Genomic DNA, 8,259 nt, shown 5'->3' with positions numbered 1-8,259 from the left:
GCTCGGCTCCCGGCTCTGCTCTCGGCTCCGCGTTTGCCGCAGCTCCCCGCAGCGCTCCGGGCCGGGCCGGGCTCCCGCCGGGGTCAAGGCCAAGGTGAACGCCGAGAGCGGCGGTGCGCGGCCGCCGTCGGGTCCCGGCGGTGCGGGGGGGTCGGAGCGGAGCAGCTCGAAGCGAGAAGCCCAGACGGGATCCAGGCTGGAGAGGAGCTACGGAGGCGGAGGAGCGACTACCCGAGGGCTGGCCCGGTAGTTTGTGCCGTTTTTTGCTTTTTTTTTTTCTTTATATCTCATTCAAGGAAGGATCCTGCAGCAGAGCGCCCAGCGCGCAGGCACCGCTCGAAGAAAAGGAGCCGCTGCTGGATGGAAATGGGATTTTATCCCTTTTCGAGAGATCCTCGGGCAGGCGCAGCCCTGCTGCCCGCGCCAGGAGCAGCGCCGGCTGAAGTTCTGCTTTCCGCCTGATTTCACCCCAAACTTCCCACTCGGGTTCGCTTATTCGGAGGTCGGAGAGGACTTTTTCACCTGGTTTCTCCCAGACATTTGCACGTGGGCTGACTGATTGAGAGGCATTAGCGATCTTTGTTCGCACGCTTTTGAGATCCCGTTCCCCTTCGGTTTATCTTTGTCACACGGTCGGAAAAATTTCGAGCACGATTTGCCGTGCAAAGAGTTGCAGCTGTGGCTTCCAAACTAATATTAAGCTTTCTGTTCTTTGAGAATTTTACGCATAAAATTCGGTGTGATATTTTACACCACGACAAAGCAAGAAGAACAGTGTAATTTTAAAGGGAAAGATCGATTTATTTACCAGCTCCTCTCTGCTCTCGGTGATTGCATTTAGAATTATTAAACACCCTTATTAGTTTGCAGCTATTCTGATATTTTATTCTCGATGGGATCCATTTAATATTTATGCCATCTGGAATCTGAAAAAGCTTTGGAATAGATCTTAACTGTCTGTAATCTTTTTAAGCAATTGAATTTGAGGTCGTCCTTACAAAATAGAAGGGAAAAAAAGAAACCTCAAAACCAACACAAACCCCAAAGCAGTTTGAAGGGGAAAAATTGGAACTACTTAAAGACGTAACATTTGGAAATAATCAATTGATGAAAAATCGAGTTCTGGCTCTGGAAGGGAGCCCAGCTCTTTGGTTTCCGATTTTGGCAATATTTCTGGGAAGAAAAATCAAATAAAGGCAAATATTTTGATCTGTTCTTTCTTTCTTTCTCCCTTCGCCGATGGACTCTCCTTTCCCACCCCACGGGCAGCCCCAGAATCTCGGAGGGGACGTAGGTGAGAATATTTCTCTCCCTGGTGCCTGGAGGGCCAGAATCTGTACTTTATAGCACGTTTCTCTTGGATCCTTTGAACAAATCAGCTGGCATGGGAACAGAGAGCACGGCCTGGCTCCTCTTCACTCCTTTTATCCTTCTCTATTGCTCCTGGCCGAGCCCGTGGGCTGCAATCACTGCAATGCATTTTTGACCCCTCCTTTTCAGGGTGCAGTGCGAAGCAACCCCAAACTTGAAGCATTTTGTTGGACCCAGTTCTCTTTATCCCTGCCCTTCAGGTCTCCTCCCCCTGGGTTTGTTTGGCTGGAGGCTTCTTCCCTACCTTTCATTTTCCCTTTGAGGAACCAGGAGGGCTGAGCACCCTGGACTGCCAAACCTGAAATCTCCACTTTGGGGCTCACCCACCCTTTCTCCAAAATATGACATTGAAACTCTAGGAGGTTCCCCAGAGGCTGCAGCTCCCTTGGAATATGCCCCTCTTTGAGCCCCCCCTCTGCCCACCTCCTGCTCACTGGGCAGGGGGGGGGTTGAAACTGCAGAGGGGGCCAATTCTGCCCCCACTGCTGCCTCCGGGAAAGGAAGAGGTGTGGTTGGAGTCTGTATGGCTTTGCCTGCAGAGCAGAAGCCCGAGGAAATTGGAGGCAGTGTGGCCTGGGTGCAGCTTATGAATCAAATGCTCCTGCCCCGGAGCAGAGAGAGAAAATATAAACCCGCATCTGCTACTGCAAATAGAGACATTTGCACATCCTCAACCTGGAAACAGCCCCATAAATACTGCTGGGCGTCCGTGTCTGTGTTGTCTCTGTGTACAGCCCAGCTCTTCTAGTGCTCTTCCATTAAACATGGCAAAATGTGCATCTCTGCATACCCCCTCTGCGTACCCCCATATGTGTGTGCATGAGTGGCTGTGCATGCATCCTGCCCTGAGTCCCACCCCACTGAAGCAGCACTTTTGCCTGAGCACATATCCCTTCTTGGCAGCCAGCACCCATCACTGCACGCCCCAGGGACTAACTCAGTGTTCCCCAGGTTCCTGCTCAGCTGAAGCAAATTATTTCAGCTGTTGTGGGATAAAAGGGGAACTCTTTTGTGCGCAGCTTGCTGTACTTCTGATGTTTCATTCATTAGGAGCTGCCCCATTTCTCTGAGCTTTCCCACTGGGGCCTGGGTGTGGGTCCTGCAGGCAGCCTGCAAAAGGTGTGGTCACGTGGATGGTGGGGATAAGCCAGATTTTAGGTGGAATTGGGAATATTTGGGGGCTATCCTCAAAAATGCTCCTGGGACATGGACCCCCCTGAGGGACGGGAACCCAGGTGGGAACCCAGCCCGGCCAGGAGCAGCTCTCCCCACATCACGGGGCTGCCAGGGCACCTGGGCACAGGGCAGCCTGCAGGTGGGAACCTCACACCATAAACTTACAGGCGAGCCTGTTCACATGCTGAGGATCTCTGTGAGGCAGCACTAGGTCTCTGGCCAACCTCATTGCAGCTGGTGAAACTCTTTGCCTCTTCTCCAGCCTGGCTCCACTGCACACAATGGATTATCATCTATTCCAACCCTGGTAATTCAGAGATTTTTTCTGGATGCGAGACCTTTATCTTCTGGACAAAGCCATCAGTGTGACAATCTCTGCAGTGCCAGATGTGATCCTTGCCTTACATACAGAAAAGTTTCCCCGAGCTCAATAGGATGGAGCATAAATCACAGCGAGATGAGTGATGGCTCCTTCAGCCCCAGGCTGGGCACAGAAGTGTGCAGAGCAGCAGGATGGTGGCTGAGGTGCTCAGCCCCTGCAGTGCCCGTAGCAATGGGAATTAAGTTTCCTGATATTCACGGCAAAACGTTTGGACTAAGGTCTTCAGAGCAGGCAAAACATCGGGGATCTGAGCCGAGCACGTCCACAGGGCAGCCCCAGTGTGGAAATATCACTTGGGTCACAGTCAGTGGGAATTTGGGACAGCGCTTTTTGGGATGATTTAAAAAATATATATTTATTGTTTTCATCTGCACTGCGAGGGGAGATTTGTGCACAACCAAAAAGCGGCCGGGTGGCTCAGTCGGGCTCCTCCTGCCTTCCTGAGCACAGCGATGGACCATCCAAAGGGAGCTACCCCCCGGGGATGGGTGGGCTCAGTGTCCCCTGGATGGAGCAAAGACCGCAGCAAACCGGGAGACACTCGCATCCTCCCCCCTCCTCAGCTCTTGAGTCCAATCCGAGAGCTCAGCACGAAGTGGGAGCAGCAATAGGGAAGGACTGGGATCTCGGTGCTCCGGGGAGGGGGGGGGTTTCAAAGGTCACCTCTCCCCCCCGCTCCGCCCCGTTCCTTATTCCCGGCCCCCGCCTTTGGGCGGAGAGGAGGCTGAGGGTGGGGACACGGACTCCGCCTCGCCGCGGGGTCCTGGGGAACCTGAGCAGCTTTAGCACTCGGTGAATGCCCAGACCCCGACCCAGGTGGCTCCTGGCACTTCCAGCGACCAATTCGCGGCTTCACACGGTTTGATTTAAACTCTGTGGCTCGTTCCCAGCTGCGGTCGAGTTCATTTGGGTTGGGAAATGAATGCGCGGCTGTGAATCAATCGAACACCCAAACAGCATTTGCCAGAATGGGGGAAGATAAAAAGCCGAGTATCAGCCGATGGGTCGGTGAATTGTTTGCTTATAGGAAGTGCCAGACTACATTAAATTCTGTGCATGAATACAACGGAGGGCTTGTCGGTTTACGAGCAGCACACGGTCGGATGCTGATGTTCTGCACTGCAGAAACTTAACTCCATCCTTTTCCGAAGGGTAAAAACACGGGGAGACCGCATTACTCGAATCCCTCAATCGAAATCGCTTTTCTTCCCCTGCGTTTCTATCTCAGCGGAGAAAACCGGGGTCCCCCCACCCCGTCCCCGTTCGTAGCTCCAGGAGAATCCCAGCTCAGAGCCCCGCAGGTGTCGGTACATGGGGGGGAAGCCGGGTCCGGACGGCAGAAGCAATTCCCGTCAATTAGGAAATAATTGCTTTGGGATTAGAGACATCGCGGCTGGAAAGATCCCTGCAATCACAGTTTAAAAAAAAAAAAAAAAAAAAAAAAGAGTTAATTACTTCTGTCTACACGTCTTTGCTCAAGAAGAGCGGTCACCGAATTGGAGTCAGCAGTGGCACGGGAGCACATTTCTCCTTCGGTTTTGATGTTCACTGCTCTTCACGCCCTCCCGATACACACAAGCTGCGGGCAGAACAGCGCAGAGCCCACGCAGCTCACACCTCCTGTAACGCGAACAGAAATGCCCCCAGAGCTCTTCCACTCGTTTTTTTCCAAACAAGCGAGGAAATCCCTCACGTTCCCCCCCCTCTCGGCCGTTTCAATGCAGAATCACACCTACGGCGGAGGGTTCTGCTGGAAATTATCCAGACCAAGGATCTCCACGACCAACTTTCCGTCGCATTTCAGTTTTTCAGCGCTGCAGAACGATGGGACTCCGACCCCGAGAGCCCTGAGCCCATTCCCACTCGGATTCCCCCCTTCTCCCCCCCATACTCGCTGGTTTTTCGACGTCGCCAAGAAAGCAAATTATCCAAGCCACAAAAATGCGTGTTTTCTCTCTCCCTTAACGCAGCGGGTAGGAAAGGTTTTTTTTTCCCCTTCTTTAATTAAAGAGTACGGAAAAAAAAAAAAAAAAAAACAAACACACAAAAAAGCAAAGGAAACCATCAAAAATCTGACAGCAAAAGTTCCGGGATAACACTGCAGAGCGGAGAAATAATTCCAACACTGATTAATAATTCCATTTTTTAACTTTTAAAAATCTTTATCTTTTTCCCGCTTGCTCCCTGTGCTGCCCGAATTACTCTGCCTCCCCCGACCTGGAAGGAAGCTTTCCTCTGCCCTCCCTCTCTCTGTAACTTTTCGACATTACCTGTTTTCAAGTTGCCCGGGGAAAACGGATCGTTTTTCTTCCCTCGTTGTGCCACCTCCTGCTTTGGGGCTCCCCTGTGCTCCTGAATCTGCTCACTCCGATCCCCCCACCTCTATGACCAACCCCGCTCCTCTCCCTGGGGCTGATCAGCGGACGGAGTTCCCCTCTGCGAAGGCAGCTGCTTCGGTTTATCTCCATTATCCGGATTAAGGAAAATGAGCCCAAAGCGAAGACGCCCCTTTATGGTGGGGAGGGGGTCCCGCTGCAGTGGGAGATCACCTATTTTGCTGTTGCTGGTCAAGGAGATCCGGTGAACAGATTTGCTGCCAGCACTCAATAACCTCTTTCCCCCCATCCCCCCCAGAAATCACGGCTTTCCTCTGTGATCACTGACGGAACAGGAGCTGAGGAGAAGGATTTTGGTGTCTTTAGGGTGGGTTTGGAGCCTGGACCTCACCAGGAGGAGCAGCACAGGGGGTAAAGCTGCCCCCCCTGTCTCCAGGCACCTCGAGGGTTCCCACAAAGCGCCGTTACTTCAAGGAGAGGTTTGTTTGCAAACGACTTCAGACGAGAGCACTCCCACATCTCACCTACGTTTTATTTTGCTTTCATTTCCTCCCCCCTCCCCGGTAATGTTATCCTGGAGAAACCTATGGGATTCTGGACCTTGAGATGCGGGAGATGAAGGCAGGGGAGAGATCCTTGGCCTGGTGGGAGAAAACCCCAAACTTTCCCCATTGAATCGTTCGTGCCCTCAAGAAACCAGAGAGGAAATGAAATAACGCATTTCCCAGCAACATTTCCCAACCCGATTTATATCCTCTCGCATCTTTATTTCGAGGCAACCTCTGCAGCCTCTTGTCCTCCAGCAAAGAGAATCCATTTTCTTTCCCTACTTATCAAGCAATTGCGATGTAAAAAAAAAAATAATTAATATATGTTAACCAGGTTAAAGCATAGTAAAAAGATAAAATAATAGTAATAAGAAGACAACAGCTGCATGGACGATATTAAGAAAATTATAAACATCTGGACATTCTTTCCACCATTTATCGGTCTGTATTAAAATCGTTTTTCCTTGCTCCCAGGGACCAGCTCACCCAGAAGAATTTCTTAGTGCCCTCCTGCTCGCCACGATTCCCACTCCAAAATTCCCCATTTTCACAACTCTGTGTTTTTTTTTTGGTACTCTTTAAAGTCTGGATGTTGAAACACTCAGACCCCAATTCTCCCAAGGAGCTGTAGTTTTGCTGTGCTTGGCTCCAAGTACAGGGCTATACCCACCTGAGCTCTCCACCTCCTCCAGTTCCAGCTCACCTCTCCCTGGGGAACCTCTCTTGGAGCATTTTGGTGCTCTCCAGCTGTGCTCTTCCTTCTCGTTTTACTTAATCCTCATCAGCGTTCGTTAATGCTTAGCAGTGCAGCCAGGGAGCAGCTTTGATTTCTGAAGGACAGCGTAGGGAAAACAGAGTCACAAATCCACAGTTATTCACTGCCACAGAAGAAAGTTCTTCAGAAAACATGTTCACTCATTCCCTTCGACAAATTTCCTCCCAGCATTGCCCAGACCCATTTCTGTACAGCAGAAGAGGCAGAGAATTTGCACTTGCATTTACCACCAGGGACTTGACTTAGCCACTCATTTTCTTCCCATTTCCAGGATATCACGGGTTTTTCCAATACCTGTGCCTACATCATTTTGTGGTCACCATCTGGAGAGGCAGACCTGGCTTTTCCCTCCTTGTGTGGTGGGTATGCTCTATGTGTAGAGCCAGAGGACCCGTCTGGCAGATGGCTGCCAATTAATAGTGCCTTCCCACTGTCATTATGTACAACTTCTGCTGCTGACAAGTCACGTACGGCAAGACACCAGGCAGTGCAGGCTCACTGCATGGATGCCAGAGCCAATAAAAGCTTCTTGGTCCTCGGTGGTTGTCAGCAATGCTACCACCCGTGCGACTTAATGTAATAATGTATTGCTGCATCCAGGCCCCAGCGGTTACTGTGCCAGCGGTGGCTTCGTAGTTTCCATTCATTATTAAATGTGTCAGAAACACTACTGATTGTTGATTAAGAAATGAAATTAAGAAGTACACACTGCTTCCTTCCGACTGTAATAATCTTCTCAGGTTTTGTTTTGCTGTTTGTAGGCAACACCTTTTCCTCGTGCCGTAACGTTTGGTAACCAGATAGAGGGATTTTATCCTGAAAATCCTAAAAAATCAGTACTGGCTCCCCCCGTCCCCTACACTTCTTGGGTGTAATATCCCAGGATTTTGGAGCAAGGCTGCTGCAGTGCCTCTCTGGGCTGTGCTTTGGGGAAGGAAATCTAGAACAGTGTCAGCAGAAAGGAGTCAGAGCCCTCCACGGGCCACATCCCTCCCTGTCTCGGCTGGAACATAAATCATCAGTTATGTGCCGTAATGAAAGAATCCGTGCCATATGCAGTGGAACTAATTAAATCTGAATCTCGTTCCCAACGCAGGGGATGTGCCCTGGGAGAAGCACAGCTCCTCCACGCACACAGGCGGAGGGGAACGTCTTCCTCCGGGCTGCCAGCTGGAGTGACACGTCCCTGAAAAACGCTGAGCAAACGTTTGGGCTCCTGGGCTGCGTTCAGCCTCGCGTTCTGCTTTCGTTCCCACTGCTGCTCGCTTAAGGAGATCTCTGAACCAAATGGGAAAGAACCCGAATGCCCCCAGCGTACCACTTCAGGGAAGCGGGAGAAATGGGTGTTGGGGCTTGTTACGCCGATAGCTCCCGAATCAAGGCTACCAGAGGACAAATATTATCTGAGAAGCAATACATGCGGAAACTGATGCAATTTTCACATGCCGATAATCACTTCAATCTCATTTTGCATGATTATATTATTGCAAGGGGATTATGCACTATTGAAACTCGAGATATCCTCCAGCCTAGATCATTTCTCAGAGCCTTCAGCTGACAGTATTGCTGTCCGTAATAATTATAGCTCATGATCGTCTTGCTTTGCCCAGCTGTTATTGACATAACTCATCAGCTAGACGACGTTCTAAAATCACACTGATAAACCGAAAG

The 8,259-nt window shown here is 50.7% G+C and overlaps 1 long non-coding RNA gene across 1 annotated transcript; it reads right to left on the bottom strand.

Annotated features, from left to right (window-relative positions):
* On the bottom strand, positions 2,990 to 5,509 carry LOC110388724. Its single transcript, XR_002432965.1, has 2 exons — positions 5,200 to 5,509; positions 2,990 to 4,334 (listed from the first exon to the last, which is right to left on the bottom strand). It is a non-coding gene; the product is annotated as an uncharacterized LOC110388724 (long non-coding RNA).

This window comes from Numida meleagris, chromosome 26 (assembly GCF_002078875.1).
Source record: "Numida meleagris isolate 19003 breed g44 Domestic line chromosome 26, NumMel1.0, whole genome shotgun sequence".
Taxonomy (NCBI): Eukaryota; Metazoa; Chordata; class Aves; order Galliformes; family Numididae; genus Numida; species Numida meleagris.
This window is presented reverse-complemented; position numbering and strand designations above follow the sequence as displayed.